The sequence below is a fragment of the Pinus tabuliformis genome, chromosome 4_1 (genome assembly GCF_031772625.1).
Source record: "Pinus tabuliformis cultivar Carrire ecotype Pingquan chromosome 4_1, CPIR1, whole genome shotgun sequence".
Classification (NCBI taxonomy): domain Eukaryota; kingdom Viridiplantae; phylum Streptophyta; class Pinopsida; order Pinales; family Pinaceae; genus Pinus; species Pinus tabuliformis.
In genome coordinates this window covers 250,739,897-250,761,007 of record NC_142303.1, presented here as the reverse complement: position 1 = coordinate 250,761,007, position 21,111 = coordinate 250,739,897, and the positions used below count along the sequence as shown (strand labels likewise).

At 37.7% G+C, this 21,111-nt stretch overlaps 1 pseudogene; it reads left to right on the top strand.

Moving 5' to 3' along the window:
* The first annotated feature begins 8,240 nt into the window (after positions 1 to 8,240).
* Positions 8,241 to 8,780, top strand: LOC149175211 (PRA1 family protein F2 pseudogene; annotated as a pseudogene).
* Positions 8,781 to 21,111: the final 12,331 nt, after the last annotated feature.

Here is a 21,111-nt window from a genome sequence, read left to right as displayed (position 1 = left end):
TCATCCTCTTTGCTGAGAGGGATTCACCAAAAAAAATTCATTCAAAACTCTGTCTCCACCTGAGATTTTACTGTGCTGGGTTTACTGCTGTAAAACCCCTTTTACATTTACTGGTGTAAAACTGTTTTTACACACAGCTGTAAAACAACAAAATTTACATATGCTTCCTCAGAAATATTATGTGCTCCACTTCGTTTAAAAAACTAAACTTACATTTCAACCTGGTTGTTTTACATTGCACTGCTGTGCATTCACTTTCACGCTGTTGTAAAAAAAACTTATATTACACTTGCAAGCTCTCCCCTGTTCTTTTCACTCGCACTGCTGTGCATTCATTTCCTCCTTGCACAATCAACAGAGGTCTACGCATAAAAACATTCACATTCACTTATGCACTGTTGTGCATCACCATAGTTTTCTTGCAAGTCAACATATTTTTTTTCGCTGCAGCAAAAACTATTTTTTACACACTCTCATATGCGTTCTTTTCATTGTAACTCATATATAGAAAAAATAGTCAACATCCTTTAAAAAAATATGACACATATATTATATGCCCATACCTCTGTGTAGTTGAATTTTAATGTTCTGCCAAAACTTACGAACCATAATAAATTCCATTTAAATCATTTTGCAGACAGGAGTGGCGGTCAACCAAACTTAGTCTTCACTCCACGCAAAAATTGATTTGCCGCGGACCGGATGCACCTTCAGAAAAACAATGGCTGACAACACGCAATCAAATTGGACGGCTGTGATCAATTTCGGAACAGGTAAGATGCACAATATTTAACTCGCGAAAAATTACGTCGGCTGACGTCAGGCGAGTGGCACGCGGTGCCACCACAGTTTATCAAAGTCGCTCACCGGAATATTCCATCGCCGGAAAGCTGGCACGAAATGTTTGCGGCGACCAGAAAATGTACGATCGCTGCGCTTACTGAGTTGGCATCCGTCGCTACCCATGTCCGCCTGTAACCTGCAACCTGTAGTTGGAATTATCATTCCAACACTCCCCTTTAATTTCAACTGCTAGGCATTCTATCATACCCAAACACTTCCTCACATAGAGGGATTCACCAACACTGCTGTTACAAAGACATCTTCCTCACATAGAGGGATTCACCAATCTTCCTCGCATAGAGGGATTCACCAACTGCTTTTGATGCAGTTCCACAAACACCAAAATAGTCTTCCTCTTAATAGAGGGATTAACCTGAAACTGTGCTGAAGAGCACCTTCCTCATGATAGAGGGATTCACCATAACAATGTGCTGAAAAGCACCTTCCTCTCGACAGAGGGATTCACCTGTGACTATGCTGAAAAGCATCATCCTCTTGATAGAGGGATTTACCATGTGTATGCTAAAAAGCATCTTCCTCTTGACAGAGGGATTTACCATGACACTGTGCTGAAAAGCACCTTCCTCTTTAACAGAGGGTTTCACCAAATGACTGCTTCAAGTGCAGTTCCAAAACAAAACATTCATTGCACTATTGTGCATACCCATTACATTGTTCTTTTATGCTGCTGCATATTCTCTACTGCACTGTTGTGCCATCTTCTTTGCTACGTCTACCCCACACTGTTGTGTCTTCACTTGCTTGTTGTGTTGCTGCACTTCACTTACATTTCTTTGCAAACTCTGCATTGCTGTGCATTCTTCAAAGACAGAATACTCTGTCTTTTCTGGAACAATTACTCTGTCCCACCTTACAAATTTACACTGTTGTGTGTAAACATTTCTTACATTCACTGCTGTTGCATATGTTGCATTTCAATTCAATGAACAACACATTCACTATACTTACATTTACTGCTGTAAAGAAAAAATTTCTTTTACATCTGCTGCTGTCCATTACCTTTCATTTCTTCAACAAAAAAAACTTCATGCTGCTGCATTTTCTTATTTGCATTGCTGTGTAAAAACACATTTCTTCATTCTTTCTTAGTTCTGGTTTCATTTTCTTCGCACTACTGTGCTTCTCCTTCTTGCCATCACGCTGCTGCCTTTTCTTATGCACTGTTGTCCATACCCATAACCATAGACTCTGTCATCCCTGGGTTTTTATTTGCTGCTGTGTTGCCTCTGCAATTTGTACTGTGGCTGCCTTTTGTTTCATCATACTGCTGTGTGCCCATACACTAACTCTTTACTCTCTATTACTTGCACATAGAGAGAAATCATCCTCACGCTGTTTCGCGTTGCATTCTCCACACAACAAAAAAAAATTAACATGGGCTGCTGCCTTTTCTTTTTACACCCTTGCTTCACACAATCTTAGTCTTCATTCATTTTTTTTATTTACACAATGCACTCCTGTGCAGTTCCTTTCATTTTTCTGTTGCCACACATTATCATTCACCCATGTGCATTAAAAATCTGTTGTCCCTGTTTTTCTTTATGCATTTCTTTGCATGCTGCATTGCATATGAAGAAAAACATTACATTTTTTTTACTGCTGTGTATTGTACTCACTCTACTGTGAGTGTGTTCTCTCACATTACATAGAAGGAAACTACCTTCCATTGCTATGCATTTCAATGCATGTGCTCCATAACAAAAAAAATTCAAAAACTGTTGTTTTATGTTCTATCTTCCCACTGCTGTGAGGGTCTCCATGCTTTGCATACTTTTCTTATTGCGCTGCTGCACTTCACATTTGAGCGTTGCCCATTTTTCTTCTCTGCTTTTATGGCAGATTTAACTTCATATTTTACCCTTATAAAAGGTCTTCATCAAAGAGTGACTGTTAAGACAGTTCAGCAACAAAAATTACAAGCTCCCCTTTAATGTGTGCTTGTCTTCTTTTGGCAGAGTCTTCTCAAAACAAATTTAGATCCACTGGGGAGTTCAAGGGGTTTTCAGATTGCCTTTCGTTCCTTCTCCATACTTGTGTAACTTTCTTCTTTTGCATGGGTCTAGCTTGTGTAAGAGCCCATGTTAAGTTACAGTCACGTGCCATATGCCCAATGTTAGGACACTTGAAACATTCAACATTGTTCATGAATAACATTTCATGATTTCTTCTAAAATTGTTTCTTGGAGATTTTCGGAGACCACAACATTTATCTTTATGAAATGCTCTACAGTCTTTTGCCATATGACCAAAGTTTGAACAAGCATAACAATAACCAAAAAATGAACTTTGGTACCTGGGAGATGGAGGTTTCCTTGATGTACTTCTGAAGTCTTTCTGCCTTGAGATTCTTTGATGATAACCATTGCATCTTGCCTCTTTGACATCAGGTACATTTCTTCTTGGAGCTGGTTTTCTTCTTGGAGCAGGATTTCTTCTATTGCAGCCTTCATTTTTCTCCTTGCCTTTGCTGGAACTAAAAGCATCACAACTTCTTTCTGGCTTCTTCACATCTCCTTTTCTTAAAGCATCTTCATTCTTGTTTGAGTGTTCACCTACATACCCAAGTCCTGATTTATCAGATGGAGATCTGTGATAGCTGAGCATGTCATCCAAAGCTTGAGAGCTCTTCATGATCTTGTTCATCCCTTCAACCTTCTTCCTGAGGAGGACAATCTCTTCTTCCAACTTTTCACATACATTATTTTTCTTTGCTAGTTGTCCCTCAGTTTCTTCCTTGCTACGAGTAGCTTCAGCTGCTACTATTTTGAGAGAGATGATTTCTGACTTCATTTTGGAGAGTTCTGCTTGACTGCTCTCCATTTTCTTTTCAGCTTCTTGTGCCTGCTTCCTGGCTTCTTGTAGTTCAGACTTAAGGGAGGAAACCTCTGCCTTGTACTGTCCAATCTCTTCTACAAGCTTGTTCACTCTCTTGTGCCTTTGTTCAAGTTGACTTGACAAGGCGTCTTCCTGCTTCTTTGCTTCATTCAGCTGATTTGTCATGGATATGACTTCTTCATGATGTTTCCTCTTGCATTGATCAAGCTCCTTCTTGAGCTTGGCAAGCTCTTCATCCCTTTCTTTTACTTGAAGCTTGATGAGGTCAACCTTCTCATTTTCAGCTTCTATGATGGGTTCAGAATTTCCTTCTTCACTGATGGTCATGGTCAGTGCTCCCTTTGCATGAAGGTCATGCAGTCTGTCCCAAATATCCTTTGCTGATGAATATTTCCCTAGATTCTTCTTTATAGAATCAGGTAGTCCATCCAAGATTATTTTTGCTGCTTGTGCATTACACTCCTTGGATTCTCTATCCATCTTGCTATCATCAATCACTGATTTCCAGATTTCAATCCCTTCAGACTGTAAGAAAGCCCTCATTTTTATTTCCCATATATCAAAGTTCCCATCGAACCTTGGAACCTCAAATACAATGCTTTCAAATAGATTGTTTTCTATTTTAATAGAAGAGGGAGACACAACCTTAGGGGATTTGGACACTTTCTTCTTTGACCTTGCCATTCTTAACTATTTTTAAAATCCCTGACTGTGTTTTTAAAATGACTCACTGTTTCTTCAACAGCAACTCAAAAACTTGAGAAATACCTGAATCCCTTTGGCTGAAACTTCACACTGCTGGAGAAGCTTTACTGCTGCTGCAACAAGAGTCTTTCCTTCAGCTTCCTTGACACTTTTAAAGAGCCTGAACCAGCTCTGTCACCATCAAAGAGCCTGGACTTGCTCTGATACCACTGTTGGGTATTTTTCATGGGAAAATACCAAAAACCAAACAAACAAACACCACAGAGGCAATGCTCTGTTTCCTTCTGCCACAGGATCTTTTTGCACAGGGAAGCTTTTTAATAAAAAAATTTCTCAGAACAGAGTATTACACAGCCATAAAACATTTCTATTGATTAAAATATAAACCCTCATACAAACTTCATCCTCTTTCACTCAGAGGGATTTACCAAAAATACATTCAGCCAACTCTGATACATATTCATCCTCTTTGCTGAGAGGGATTCACCAAAAAAAATTCATTCAAAACTCTGTCTCCACCTGAGATTTTACTGTGCTGGGTTTACTGCTGTAAAACCCCTTTTACATTTACTGGTGTAAAACTGTTTTTACACACAGCTGTAAAACAACAAAATTTACATATGCTTCCTCAGAAATATTATGTGCTCCACTTCGTTTAAAAAAATAAACTTACATTTCAACCTGGTTGTTTTACGTTGCACTGTTGTGCATTCACTTTCACACTGTTGTAAAAAAAAACTTATATTACACTTGCAAGCTCTCCCCTGTTCTTTTCACTCGCACTGTTGTGCATTCATTTCCTCCTTGCAAAATCAACAGAGGTCTACGCATAAAAACATTCACATTCACTTATGCACTGTTGTGCATCACCATAGTTTTCTTGCAAGTCAACATATTTTTTTTCGCTGCAGCAAAAACTATTTTTTATGCACTCTCATATGCGTTCTTTTCATTGTAACTCATATATAGAAAAAATAGTCAACATCCTTTAAAAAAATATGACACATATATTATATGCCCATACCTCCGTGTAGTTGAATTTTAATGTTCTGCCAAAACTTACGAACCATAATAAATTCCATTTAAATCATTTTGCAAACAGGAGTGGCGGTCAACCAAACTTAGTCTTCACTCCACGCAAAAATTGATTTGCCGCGGACCGGATGCACCTTCAGAAAAACAACGGCTGACAACACGCAATCAGATTGGACGGCTGTGATCAATTTCGGAACAGGTAAGATGCGCAATATTTAACTCGCGAAAAATTACGTCGGCTGACGTCAGGCGAGTGGCACGCGGCGCCACCACAGTTTATCAGAATCGCTCACCGGAAAGCTGGCGCGAAATGTTTGCGGCGACCGGAAAACGTACGATCGGTGCGCTTACTGAGTTGGCATCCGTCGCTGCCCACGTCCGCCTGTAACCTGCAACCTGCAGTTGGAATTATCATTCCAACACCTCGTCCAACTAATCAAAAAGAAATCTGCAAGAGAGACGGATCACGCGGATGATCAAAGGGACAACTTATGGTGGAAAAGCATACCCCAAAGCCAAAAATAACAAAGATAGAGGACCACCCAACTAATTTTCCAATGAAATATTATTCAGATTTACTTTGGCACAAAAGCCATTTCCGTGGAATTGCACTTATCGACAGAAACGTCAAAAACCCTAACAACACAATTTCAGGCCCTAGAAACCGAAATTCTCCCCAAAAAATATAATTCGAGCCGTGGATTTTGGAGACTGAGAATCTAAGAGAATATATATGACCAAATTATCGAAATTTGACAAAGACCATTCAAAATTACGTTGGGCGACAATAAAATACTTGATTTCTGAGAAACGTTGTCGATTAATCGTTCATGAGATGGCAAATTCCAGGGCTTTCGGCCCATTTCCAGATAAAACAAAATTCACACCAAGTTTTGGGAACTATTCGAAGAAAAACATGAGAACTTGAAGTTTACCACTGTGCTTATGGTAGAGCTCCTTAGTTGGAATTTTATGTTAAAGATTGAAAGTGTGGAGCGAAGTCCATATTCACATTACTTAATAATTCTTGAATAAGATTATATAGGATTATATAGGTGAGGTCAGCAATAAATGACTGGAATAAAACTCAATTAAATTTATAACTGAATTCAAATTGGCTATAGAGACCTAGATTGACAGTTATGATACCTAACAGACATGAACATGACACTTCGAATCGCAGTTATGATACCTAACAGACATGAACAGGTAGTTGGAATTATTTTTTTCTCACATTTTTATTTTTGTCTGCTAGGTGTTATCACTGTGAATTATTTTCGCCCACACTCCTATTTTTGTCTGTTCGGTGTCATAATTATCAATCGGGGTGTTATAGTCAGTTTGAGTTCAGTTCAATTTTGTTGAGTTTTACTCCAGCTTGATGTCTCCCATTTAATCATATTTAATAGTTATCCAGTAATGTGAATATAGACTTGGCTCTTCACTTTTAATCTTTAACATGGTATCAGAGCACACACTACCTAAAACTCCTTAAAAACCTCAAAAAAAAAATACAAAATTGAATAAGACTCCAAAGAGAGCAACATTTAAAAAATTGAAATGCAAAGGACATTAGCTTCAAGAGTAGAACGAAGAAGCTAACTAAAAGAAGCCCACTCCTGCCTAGAAGTCTGCTGCTGCCAAGCCATTAAAGGCCGAGAAGAATCATTGTGCATTAAAGAGAAAGTCGAATTTAAAAAAAATAAAAAATCGTGAGGGATACAGTAACGCACCTTAAAAAACGATGTTATAACGCCTAAGGGAAGTCTATCGAGTCGCACTATCTATCGTTACTTCCACGCTTTCTAGACTAACGCATGTTCTCTTCATCGCAACGTACATTTTAGCAGTAAGCTGCCATTTCCGTGTGGCTACGACGAAGAAATTTCATTTTGAGATCATAAAAAATGGCGGAAGGCAGAAAGCATAAAGTGAATTCTAGGTTACGGGACTAAGAACATTCGGAACTCCGTTGCATCGGTATTCAATGCACGGTCAAAATGGAAGGACGTGCAAGCCAGTTCAAACTTGTGTATGTGGGACGTTTAATGTCCAAAGAACGACAACAAATATCATGAATCTCTTCATTGTCTAGGAGAACAACCACATCGATGTGTTCCAAAAGAATGAAAAGTCAAATTCAAATTATTATGGTGTGTACTTATAAAGCGTTTCACATGAGCTTATAATGATTTTATTCACCGACAGGTGTTTCTATTTCGACTTTGAAGGGATGAACCCACATTGACTTGTTTTTCTTTGCGTAGTCTAATGAAGCTATAATGATTTTATTCACCGACAGTTGTTTCTATTTCGACTTTGAAGGGATGAACCCACATTGACTTGTTTTTTTTTTTGCGTAGTCTAATGAAGCTGAGGAGTTGCCCAGAAAGTTATAGAAATTCCAGTCATATTTAGAAAAAATATGGCAAGGATTTTTGTAAATCCAAATTATAGTTGTTAAACTTCAAAATTATAGGTGTCCTAGAGGTTTTTGATGGTGCTGAATCCATTTCCACCATCAAAAACACAATTCAAAGAATGCCTCTACAAGATTTTTTGAAATTTTTTTACTCGGATACCAGCCACTTTTGGTCGTCCCGGCAATTCCTCCGCCTCGTTAGACAACTACTTTTTTTTATATCGATGGGCGCGATTGAGTCTAAAGGTAATATGTTTCGTCTGAGTCATTCATCAATCGTTGGATGTGATGGGAGCGCAAAGAGTTGGATTTTAAAAAAAAGTTAAATGAAAAAACACCCATGCAATAAAATCTAGTAAAGAACTAGATTCGTTCAGTGATGAAGATGGGGCAGTCAAACTATTTAACGCGCTATGGAACAGTGCCCAGAACGCCATGGAAGATGGACTACTTCGAATGCGTGAGGGAAACTAGGGAGTAAATCTATGTCCAGTGCATGCCATGGAGGGATCTCATCTCGTGCATTGCATTCGGAAATCCCAATTCATTTGTAAAGGCTTTCGCTCGCATTAAGAGAAATCTCGGTTATTTTCGAGTCAATTATGCCTTTATTATCCTAGGCATCGTCTTTCTTTCTCTGTTGTGGCATTCAATCTCCTTAATAGTACTCATCATGTTTGTAGCATGGGGTTTCCTCTATTTTTTCAGAGACGAGCCCGTGGTGTTGTTCGATTGGACCCTGAAGGAGGGGGTGGTTATTCGGGTATTGAGCATCGTGACATTGGTGGCACTTATGTTGAAGCATGCTACCATGGCGTTCTTGTTTGGGATTCTGATTTCTATGGTGATTTTTGTCATTCATGTTGCTTTTCGGCTTCCTAAGGATTTGTTTTTGAGTGAAGACGATTTCAACATCTAGGGTATAATATAAAATCCCGTTAATTAAAAGGGATGGTGAGGGCCTTACTGGATTGATCGTGATCATAACTTTATTAGATTGACCCGCCGAGAAAAGGAAAAATCAGAACAACTGTAAGTTTACTTGGCACCTACTTCAATTGAGATAGATATTATAAACCCAAGGGAATAATAAACTATGGGGATTAATACAAAAACCCTAAGCGATTATAAACCTAATGGAATAATATTAAACCTAAGGGATTAACATTATAAACCCAAGATATATAAACGCTAAGATAAATATTATAAACACTAAAATAAACATGGTTGACAATGATTGATTTTCATATTGACACAATATTTGTCACAATGAGACGTTGGACCATGGTTGACCATGATTTATTTTCATATTGTGATAATATTTGTCACAATGCGATGCTAGACCATGGTTAACCATGATTGATTGTCATATGGAGACAATCTTTGTCACAATATGACCATGCTTATTGACATGTTTGACCATGGTTGACCATGGTTGATTTACATATTGATTTACATATTAAAGATGGTCTATTTACTTGGTTGACTATGATTGGCCATTATTGACCATGTTCGACCATGTTTGACACATGTTGACCATGATTAATGAGGATTTTCCCTGGTTGACCACGATTGATTTTCATATTGAGAAAATCTTATGATAAACCCTTAGATAAATATTATAAAATGAGGTATATAAACCCAAGTGATTAATACAAAAAACCAAAGGGATTATAAACCCAAGGGAGTATTAATAAACCTAAGGGATTAACATTATAAACCCAAGGTATATAAACCCTAAGATAAATATTAAAACCCTAAAATAAGCAAGGTTGATAATGGTTTATTTTCATATTGACACAATCTTTGTCACAATGAGACGTTGGACCATGGTTGACCATGATTGATTTTCATATTGAGACAATATTTGTCACAGTGCAAGTTGGACCATGGTTGACCAAGGTTGATTTTCATATTGAGACAGTCTTCGTCATATTGGGACGTTAGACCATGGAAGACCATGTTTGTCCCAATGTGACATTGGACCAAGAGACAACCTTGGTCACAATCTAACTGTGATTATTGCCCATGTTTGACCATAGTTGACCATGGTTTATTTACATATTGATTTACATATTTACCATGGTCGATTTACATGGTTCACTATGATTGGCCATTATTAACCATGCTTGACCATGTTTGACCAATATTAACCATGATTGTCCATGGATGACCATGGTTGACCATGCTTGATTTTCATATTGAGAAAATCCTATGATATACCCTCAAATAAATATTATAAACTAAGGTATATAGACCCTATGATAAACATTATAAATGGTAAAAGAAAAACAGTTAACCATGGTTGAGACCATCTTTGTCACAATGTGATACAATGTGCCTATCGTCGTTTATCTCTGTCACCATGGTTGATTTAGATATTGAGACAAGCTTTCTGAAAATGCGATGTTGGACCATGCTTGACAATGCTTTACAATGCTTTCGCATAGTTAATTTTCATATTGAGACGATCTTTCTCACAATGTGACGTTGAACCATTATGATTATTGACCTAATTGATTTTCGTATTGAAACAATCTTTGTCACAATGTGACTTCAGACCATGGTTGACCATAATCGACCATGGTTGACGATGGTTGAAAATGATTGAACATGGTTGATTTTCATATTGAGACAATCTTTGTCATAATGTCATTGCTGGCCATGATTATAAACCAAAGGGATTTATATTAAACCTGAGGATTAGTATTATAATCCCTATGAATAATATTATACCCTATGAATATGAAACCCTGTGTTAATAAACCCAAGCGATTGATATTATAAACTCAAGGGACTAATAAACCTAAGTGATTAATACAAAAAACCCAAGGGAATAATATTAAACCCAAGGGATTAACATTATAAACCCAAGGTATATAAACCCTAAGATAAATATTATATTTACCCTAAAATAAACATGATTGATGTGGTTAATAAATATTATAAACGGTAAAATAAAAATGGTTGACAATGGTTGAGACAATATTTTTCACAATGTGAGACAATGTGCCTATAAGTGTTTATCTTTGCACCGTGGTTGATTTAGATATTGAGACAATCTTTCTCACTATTCGACATTGGCCCATGGTTGATCATCGTTGGTTTTCATATTGAGATAATATGTCTCGCAATGTGACATTGGACCATTGTGATTATTGACCATGATTGATTTTCATATTGACAAAATGTTTGTCACAATGTGACGTCGGAGCATGGTTAACCATGATTAACCATGATTGGCGATGGTTGACAATGGTTGAACATGTGTGATTTTCAAATTTAGGCAATATTTGTCAATGTCAAGTCAAACCATAGTTGACCATGGTTGACCATGATTATAAACCCAAGGGATTTATATTAAACCCAAGAATTAATATTATAAGCCCTACGAATAATATCATACCCTAGGAATATGAAACCCTATGTTAATAAACCCAATCGATTGATATTATAAAACTAAGGGACTAATAAACCCAAGGGATTACTATAAAATACCCAAGGGAATAATATTAAACCCAATGGATTAACATTATAAACGCAAGGTATATAAACCCTAAGATAAATATTATAAACCCTAAAATAAACATGGTTGACCATGATTGATTTTCATAATGAGAAAATCCTATGGTAAACCTTCACATAAAATATGCTAAACCAAGGAATATAAACCCTATGATAAATATTATAAACGGAAAAATAAAAATGGTTGACCATGGTTGAGACAATCTTTGTCACAATGTGATGTTGAATCATTATTGACCATAATTATAAGTACAAGGGATTTATATGAAACCCTAGGATTAATATTGTAAACCCTATGAATAATATTATACCCTAGGAATACAAAACCTTAGATTAATAGACCCAAGGGATTGATATTATAAACACAAGGGAATAATATTAAACCAAAGGGATTTATATCAAACCCTATGATTAATATTACAAACCCTATGAATAATATTATACCCTATGAACATGAACCCCTAGATTAATAAACCCAAGGGTTTGATATTATAAACCCAAGCCTACTAATAAACCCAAGGGATCAATATTATAAACCTAAGGTATATAAACCCTAACATAAATATTATAAACCATAAAATAAACATGGTTCGCCATGGTTGATTTTCATACTTAGACAATCTTTATCACAATGTGAGGTTGGACCATGGTTGACCATGATTGGTTTTCATATTGAGGTCCAATATTTGTCATAATGTGAGGTTGGACCATGGTTGATTTTCATATTGAGGTAATCTTTGTCACAATGTGACATTGCACTATGGTTGACAATGGATCGACGTTAAGGAGTTTGTCATTAAGCGACATTTGATCGATTTTTGTATGATTCTAATGTCACAATATTAAACCCTTGTACAAAAACCTAACATTATAAAACCTAATATAATAAACCCTAATATTATAAACCAAAGGGATTATTAATATTATAAACACAAGGGATTAATAAACCAAAGGAACTAACAATATTATAAACTTAAGGGATTAATAGGCCCAAGGGACTATTGATATCATGAACCCAACGGACTAATATTATAAACGCAAGGGATTATAAGCACGAGGGAATAATATTAAACCTTAGGATCAATATTATGAACCCAAGGGATTATAAACCCTAGGATTAATATTATAAACCCTCTTATTTTAAACCTTAATATTACAAATCCAAGGGATTAATATTAAACCCTAGAATTAATATTATACCCTAGGATTAATATTATGATTAATAATAAAGTGTAGGATAGTGACAATGTTTGTCACAAAGCAACATTGGATAAATTTTTGTACCATTTGAATGTCACAATTTTAAACCCCAATACAAAACCCTAACATAATAAAACCCAATATAATAAACCCAAATAGTACTATTATAAACCCTAATATTATAAATCGTAAGTTTAATATATTAAACCCTAGGATTGATATTATAAACCCGAGGATTAATATTGTCAACCCTAGTCATCCACTATAAGCCTCCATGGTCAACCATTGCCATGCACTACGATTCACTATAGGTCACTTATAGATAGACCATGATTCTCGAGGTAAGTATGGTTTACCATGGTAGCTATGTTAACTATTGTTGATTATGATGCCCATGTTGACTATAGTTGGTCATGTCAATAATAATCAACCATACTTAACATGTGTTAATGTATAAATATTGTATAACCTAACGTAGTCGATCAAATTTAGCCCTTGGTTTTTCAATATTAATCCTTTGGGTTTATAATAATATTAATCGCTTAGGTTTATTAATCCCTTGGGTTTATAATATTAATCCTCTCAGTGTATAATGTTAATATTCCCCTTAATTTATAAATCTTCAAATTCCCAAGAAAATTATTCAAAACCTAAAATAATTAAAGAATGCCTTAAAAAAATGTTAAACTTATTTATTAAAACAAAATTATAATAATTTGAAATTATTTTAGAAAGAAAAAGAATTAAATTAATTTTTGAAACATAATAGTAAGAATAGTAAACACCATGCACATTTTGCAATCATGAAAATGAGTGAAATGATAATGTTATATACGGTTACATAACCCTTTTCATAGCTATTAACGTTGATTGTTTACAATGTAACTTTTTGTATAACGTTTTCTTCCAGTCAACGTAGCTTTCATGAATCCATTGTAACGTTTTTTTGTTAGTGTGAAGTTTATATTATATATATGTGGTTTTCTTGTTAATGTATTGATGGTGCATCATTATGATATACTATTATTGTTAAATCTTTTCCATTAACAACCTATGTCTTTCATTTGGCTAATTTTCTAATAATGGTTTTGGAATAGGGGCAACCATTTGTCTTAGTTGAAGATAGACACATTTATGTTAATTCTTATGTGTTTGTTTAACAACGTTTATGAATTAAAAAGAATATATAGAAAATATCTATATGATATAATTGAGAATAAAGGTTTTACAATATATTTTTTAATTATACGGAGTGGTCTAAGGTCATCATTACGAAGTACAATATGATCTTTTTAAATACTAAAGTATAAATAAGAACTAAGTTTCAAATTTATATTTAAAAAAAAAAAAAACAAATTTCAAATTATTATATGGAATGGGTATTAGGATAAGTAATGACTTTTATAAATGGTTTAAAAAGGTACTCATAAATTGGTTGTTTAATTGTATAAATAATAACATTAATAAAATAATAGAATTTTGATGTTAATGATAGTTATTTAGGTCAAGTCCCATTACCACAGCGGGTGAGCATGGGCCTTATTAGGAAGAAGACCGAGGATCAAACCTCATAGAGGCTATCGCACTCGTGTTATGGGGAGGAGACATGCTAAAATTTAGTCAGCTTAGGACTGGTGTGGCCCAGGCCAAGTGCAATCAATGAGTGACTTTGACGGCTTAGATGCCCATGCATTGTGGTTTCTCAAGCCACATGTCAAGCCTGGAGGAACACAAACAATTTGACAAACAAACAAAACAATAATAACTATTTTGAATGTTTAATTTTTTTATTTTATTTTTATTTTTTTGAAAATTTAATATTTAATATTTTAATTTAAATAATAAATTTTTGTATATTTTTAAAATAAATATATATATATATATATATATATATATATATATATATATATATATATATATATCACAATTAAAAAATATTTCATTAAACGTTTCTCCCATTAATTCAATATATTCTATCATTTCTTTTTAATCCTAACTTTATTTCATTAGTAATCATAGATTGATCCAATATATATTCTTATTATTGATTATCATTGAACAAAATATAATGAATTTTTATATATGATACATTTCTCATTGTCATCAATTTCATCGCAACAACGGCACAAATTGAGCAATGAAAGTGATTTCACAGTTCTTCTTAATAAAAAGTAACCTTCAAAACCTATATGCAGATATTAGAGTATACAATAAAAGCAAAATAATCATCTTTATTCAACGTTAAAGAAATGTATTTCACACTGAGGCAACACATGAGAAAAGGAAAAATGGTTAAGCGCATCTCCTATAAGAAACAGACATATAAAAATCCTAAAGTTAGAAAGTGTTGTAGCGGCTATAACACTCTACAAAATTTTGGCCTACATCCAATTTCAGAGCCTTACTTGAGTTTTTCCTTGATGTTTGCAAGCACGCGATCTAATTTCGTAGCCCATGTTGAGTTTTTGCACCCTCCTCGCTTGACTATTCATCGGACATGTTTTAGCATGTTGGTCACAAAGTCATGCTTGCAGCCATGGTTTGGCTATGCACAAAGTCCCTCTTCGTGTGTACAAGTTGTATTCATTATGTAAGCATATGTTGCACTCACATGCGAAGTTGTATGCACTGTCGCTCAAGTGTCATCGCGGCCGTTCAACGATCTAACGCAAGTGTTGCGCTTTTCGCTCGCACCCATCAGATAGTCACACTAAGTGTATGTTGTCTTGATGGTTCGAGGTGTCTTGTCGTCAAGTCATGTTGAGTGTGTGTTTTCAAGGTCATGCATGTACGAAGCCACTCGTTCACACACTTGATCATTTGTTGAAACTCTGTCGACCAGACCACCCTCCAACAACCGGACCTCTGTTGAGCTGCATTGCGTAGTCTCAGCCCTCAGTGAACATGTATCGTTGCCCATAATTGCGCAGATCTTGATGCTGCCTCCTAGGCGATCAGAACTATGAAATCCTGGAGTCGACCGAACTGACTATCACCCAGAACAATGTAGAAGTTCTCAACAAGCCATCTTAATCTGCACTACCCGCAAGCAACACCATCAAGCCTCCAGCTGGTCAACCGAAGAGCTTTACCTGGCAGTGACCTCGGGCCTCACTCCTCCAAAAAATTGTGGAGAATCTACCAATCATGCTTGCTTTCGCTAACTGGAGAAATTGCGCAGACATGCCCGACAACACCCACTGCCTGTCACTGCACTGCCCTAAAAAATTACGCAGTTTTGTCAGCCAGTCACCCTGTCAGTGGGCTTGCTGCTCCTCCCAAAAACTGTATAGTTTTCGGGAGTAGTCTCCCAACTGCCTAGCATCCCACTCAACATAGAAACTACACAAGGATGTCCAGCAGGCCAGCCTTCCAGCTCTGCGCAATTTTGGCCAACAGCATCCCGCAGCTCGCTACCAGCCTCCCCGGAGTATCTGCTCAATTTTCACTAACAGTCTCCCCTTGCTGCCTACACTGTCTCCTTGGAAACATTTCGTAGATCTTCCCTCCAGCCAAGCCAGATCCCGCTGACAGTCACTGTTGATCCAGATTGCCCATCTCATCCTCCCAGTGGCCTCTGCGCAATTTTCATTGAAAGTGCCTCGAGTCCGCATCCTCGCTTGAAATGTGCTCTGTGCAATTTCAGAGCCTTGTCCTCTCTTCTGATCACCTGCATTCGAAAGAGAAAATAATGCATCATGGTAGACTAGGTGATTTCTCGATTTGATGTCATTTTGTTATGAGTGATCGCAGATATAGGTACATGGATGAAACATGGCATGACAACGAACGAGATCAACAAGGAGTGTGTGCAAGGAGACTTGTTCAAAAACAGACGAACACGGAGCATGCCAAGTACAATTGAAGGAAATACATGCACATGTAACATCAAGCAAACACAAAGACCATTAAAGACTCCGAACACCCTGCCATGCGGAGGTGAAGCTATGATACACCAAGAGAACATCCATCACTTAGCAGCACTGCAACTCGACATCGACACCAACAACAGCATGAACATACCAACTTCGTTGTGTCGAGTCATGTCATGAGTCATCTCGACCACATCACTACTGCGGTCCATACTGTTGTAATTAATGTAATATAACATGGAAGTCCAAGAGACCCACATGTAAAGTTGAAGAGTCATGTAAGTAAAACAGTCATGAGGGAATTCGAACAGTCACAAGGGTCAGTTTCACCCTTAGTTATAAATACCCCTCATTTGTACATGCAAAGGACTTTTCACCTTGGCTCCTCCCACGTAGCCTTGAGAGTATGTAGTCTTTTCTTTGAGGATTGAGCAGTGGCTCCAACGCCCTGCTATCAGGGTTAGTGATGTAATGGTGTATTGATGTGTCTTGGAACTTTTGCTTAGTTCAAAAGCCTGATAACTAGCCAACACGTTTTCACACATGTATTGTATTTGTTTGTAAGACTATTCTTTGGACACTTGTAATGCATGTTTCTTTAACCTGTATTAAGAGAGTTGAATTATTTCGATTGTTCTAATACATGTGCTTACGAAAATGTGTTTTATAAGTTTTAAATGTTGTCTTGCCCATGTGGGTTATTTCACGAGAAATTCAACAGAACCATCCCCATAAACTTTTTATCACAACCATCGCACTCCTGTGGACTATTCTGTTGGGTGTTGTATGTGTTATCCACTAACTGTGTGTTTGTGACTGTCGCATCCGTGTGGACTACTCCGCTGGAAGCTGTGCATGTCCTGTTGTGTTGTCTATCTCTATCAGCGTTGGGACTATTCCCTTTCGACTTGAGACTCACTTCCACCTTCTCCCTCTGTGGTGAAAGAACCTTGACACAAGTAACACTAAGCACTCACCAAGCACGTGAAGCTTGTTGTTCGAAGACAAAGAATGCCACTCTCATGTGCTGACAAGACAGAGCTAAGGAAAACCTTTAAGACAATGGCAACTAAGCCATCATACCGGATGAGACTCCTACACCAAACAGTGTGAGGTCTAGTTGGGACTTCATACCGGGGAGATCCCCTGAGTGTTGGTAGGTCTAGCACTGTCAACATTTCTGGCACTAGAAGGAGGGCCTCCAGTTGTTTATCGCTGAATTTCCTCTCACCCCCACTCATCAATCATCTGTTCAAGGAAGTAACTTGTACTTTTTATCACCTACTCGCAACTCTGAAGTTGATTACTCCTCACCTCCCAGACGTGAACATGAAATTTTGTATTAGCACCTCTGCTCTGTCGATCCCATCACTCGTCAGTTTGCAAAGGCATTTAGATTGATCCCAAGAATACAAGATCTTCCATATGCATCAAGAAAGCCAAAGACCACTCCCACAAAAGTTTTTGTATCATCGGTGGAAGAAGAATTTCTTGCCACACTCAAAGGTCTAGCAGAATCTGTTGAGAACGGAGAGGAACCTCTGGTCTTTTGACAGGGAGAACAAGACACCCTCATGATCTTGGACTCAGATTCTGGTATAGCAGGCGAAGGGGAAGGCAACGGAGGAAGTGGAGGCGGAGACGAACCAATAGACTCAGAGCCAGAATCATCAGATTCTAAAGAAGAGGAGGAGGATGAAGAAGAAGAAGACATGGATGAATAAAACATGGAATGGATGACTCAGGGACGATTGGCTCTCTGGGGTGCTTTAAACAGGATGCCAAAGTGTTCAAAGAGAATGCTCACAAAGTATGACCCTGACAGCACAGTGAAGGCAGAAGACCACTTGGACAACTTCTACCTATAGTTGCAGACACTCGAGGTAGGGTACGGCAATGTTGCATGCAGATTTTTTTCGTGTAACATGGATGGCCGCGCAGCAGTATGATATCACAACCTTCCTATAAAATCCATCCATAACTGGGTTATGTTCAAATGAATATTTTTGGAAAATTTTGTTGATGACAAGACCCCGACTATGTTGCTCAAAGAATTGGGCAATTTGAAGATGGAGTCAAAAGAAAAGATAAAAGGCTTAAATCAAAGGTTTTTGTGCAGATTGAATAAGTTTGCAGCAAACACAAAACCTCATGACTCCATCATTGTCGACTACTAAATTTCTGCACTGCCAACCAGTACTGCGCAGTTCGTCAAGTGAGCTGTGAAAGCAATGTTATTATAAAACTACGAAGTGGCAATCATTGTAGAGAAGGAACTACGCACGATTGTAGTCATTAAAGATGATGAACCTGCAAAAGACTGCACATATGCGAGAATTAAGCCACAGGCTGTGGTGAGCAAGGGTAAAGACAAGGAAGCAAGTGACATTGAAACCCTTACTCGTCTTGTCAAGAACTTGACAACAGAAGTGTCTGAGTTGAAACAATGAACGATCGACACATCTGCAAGTAGCTGGCCTCCCAGATAATAGAAAGGAAGCATGTCATCAGGAAGCAACCGCTTCCCGGCTAAAACTGCGTAGAGCTCCAGTTCAGTGTTCCAGTTAGAACAGTGCACGAATGATGAATTTTTCTCATTCCATGAAGACGACCACCCGGAAGGGTCTTGTTCGGATTGGAAACGAGTTGCAAACTCAGTATGAAACCATATGCCAAACATAATGAGAAGTATGCAGTGCTAGTTGAGAGACACAGATGATGACAAAGATGCTGCACCAGATGAGGCACCCAGCACTTGGCAGGCAATCAATATGTATCAGTGATCGAAAGGAGCACAGAAGACAAACACCGGAAACCAACCCCAAAAGAAAAGTGGTTGATACAATCTAAGAAATCAAGGGGTTCCCCTTACATTTGGGGAAATGCGAGAAAATCTTGATCTACTGAGGAAGGTTGATCCATCGATCGTCCAAAAGCAGAAAACACAAAGCAAGCCTGAGAAGACAGCGGCAGACAAGAATATGTCCATGAGTAGAAAACTGCAAAACACTCCGCCGGACCTTATGAACACAAGTTTGACCCCGAACATCTCGGTGAGTCTACCTGCTCTTGATTATAACATTGTGGAAGACATGAAGAAAAATCACACAAACATTAGTTTTCTCGAGTTGGCTAAGATTCAAAGTCAGCGGGATATTATGTTGCACGCACTAGGGAAAACATATACAGACAGCGCAGCCTCTACCAGCAAGGGAGCAAGCACATCTCTCGGTTCACTCACAAATGTGCTTAACACACTCCGGATGGAAGAAGAAAACTTTGTTTTCCCTCCATTCTTGCTTTCATTCAAAATCTTGAACAATAAGGCAACTGTTTGGTTTATTATGGCGCATCAGCCAACATCATCCTGCTCTCCATTGCCAAGAAGATCAATGCGCAATGGAGCAAGACATCTAAACAGATCATCCAACTCGATCGGACATGCGTACCATCCATTGGGGACCTTCGGGATGTGATCATCTGACTATCTCATGAAGCCCGAGTTCACGAGTGCATATACATTGTTGTTGTGGACATACTGGAAGAATATGGCTTACTAGTCAATAGAGACTGATCTAGCAAGTTGAATGGGTACTTTGCTACAAACTGGTCATACTTGTGGCTTCCATACCAGGGCAAAAGCAATCAAATCTAGGTGTTATCTGAGAGATACATGAGGCACAACATCACTCCCATCAATGGTGAGAGTGAATCGTTGGCTTTTGTGGAGCTCATGTTTAGCAACTGCCTCTTGAAAACAATGCTCGGGCGTTATCTTGCACAACTAGCTCTAAACCCACCAGACACATAGTTGGGTCTCCTTCCTTGCCCAACTGACGAAAATGAAACTTGTACAGTGCATTGTAACCCTAGTAATAGCAGCAGTAACAATAGAGCATTGAACGGTATGTGTACAGATGATTTGTGGACCATGTACTTTTACGGACCAAAGGCACAGGATGGATCTAGAGTCGGGTGTGTCTTGATTGACCCAAAGCACAGGAAACACTTGAGTGCACAAACAACATTGTTGAATACGAAGCACTCATCTTGGGCTTGCAAAAGGCCATTAGCCTCAATGTTGCTACACTCAAAGTGGTAGGTGATGCAAAAATTATGGTACAACAGGTACGTAACACCATACATTGTTTATCACCTCATCTCCAAAGTTACCAGTGGTAGGTATGGAAACTAATCTCTAACTTCCAAGCATTCAATATCATTGTTGTGCCAAGAACGTGTAATGCAACTACCAATACCTTAGCAAATGCAGTTGCTAGCATGTCACCGCTTAGGGATAGATTTACTGTTGAAATTTTATATAAGCCTTCTATCCCTGATAACATAACTAATCTACGTGCTTTTGACGATGATCAACATATACTTCACTTCATGGACAACGTTGATGCCTTCAAGGACGCAACGACTGATGAAGATGAGCACGAGCAGTCCCTGCAAGCTGCAACTAATGAAAAGAAAGGCAACCTCATCCCCAAGGGTGTGGTTTCTCTCAAAAGGCTCTATGACTTGCAGAACCGCTTTCAAGGGTAAAGAAACAACAAAATCCACAGTTCCACCATGATGAACGAATAGATCAATCTGTTAATAGACCACAATCCGAAGTTCGTTAGTCTTAGCACGTGCTACACACTG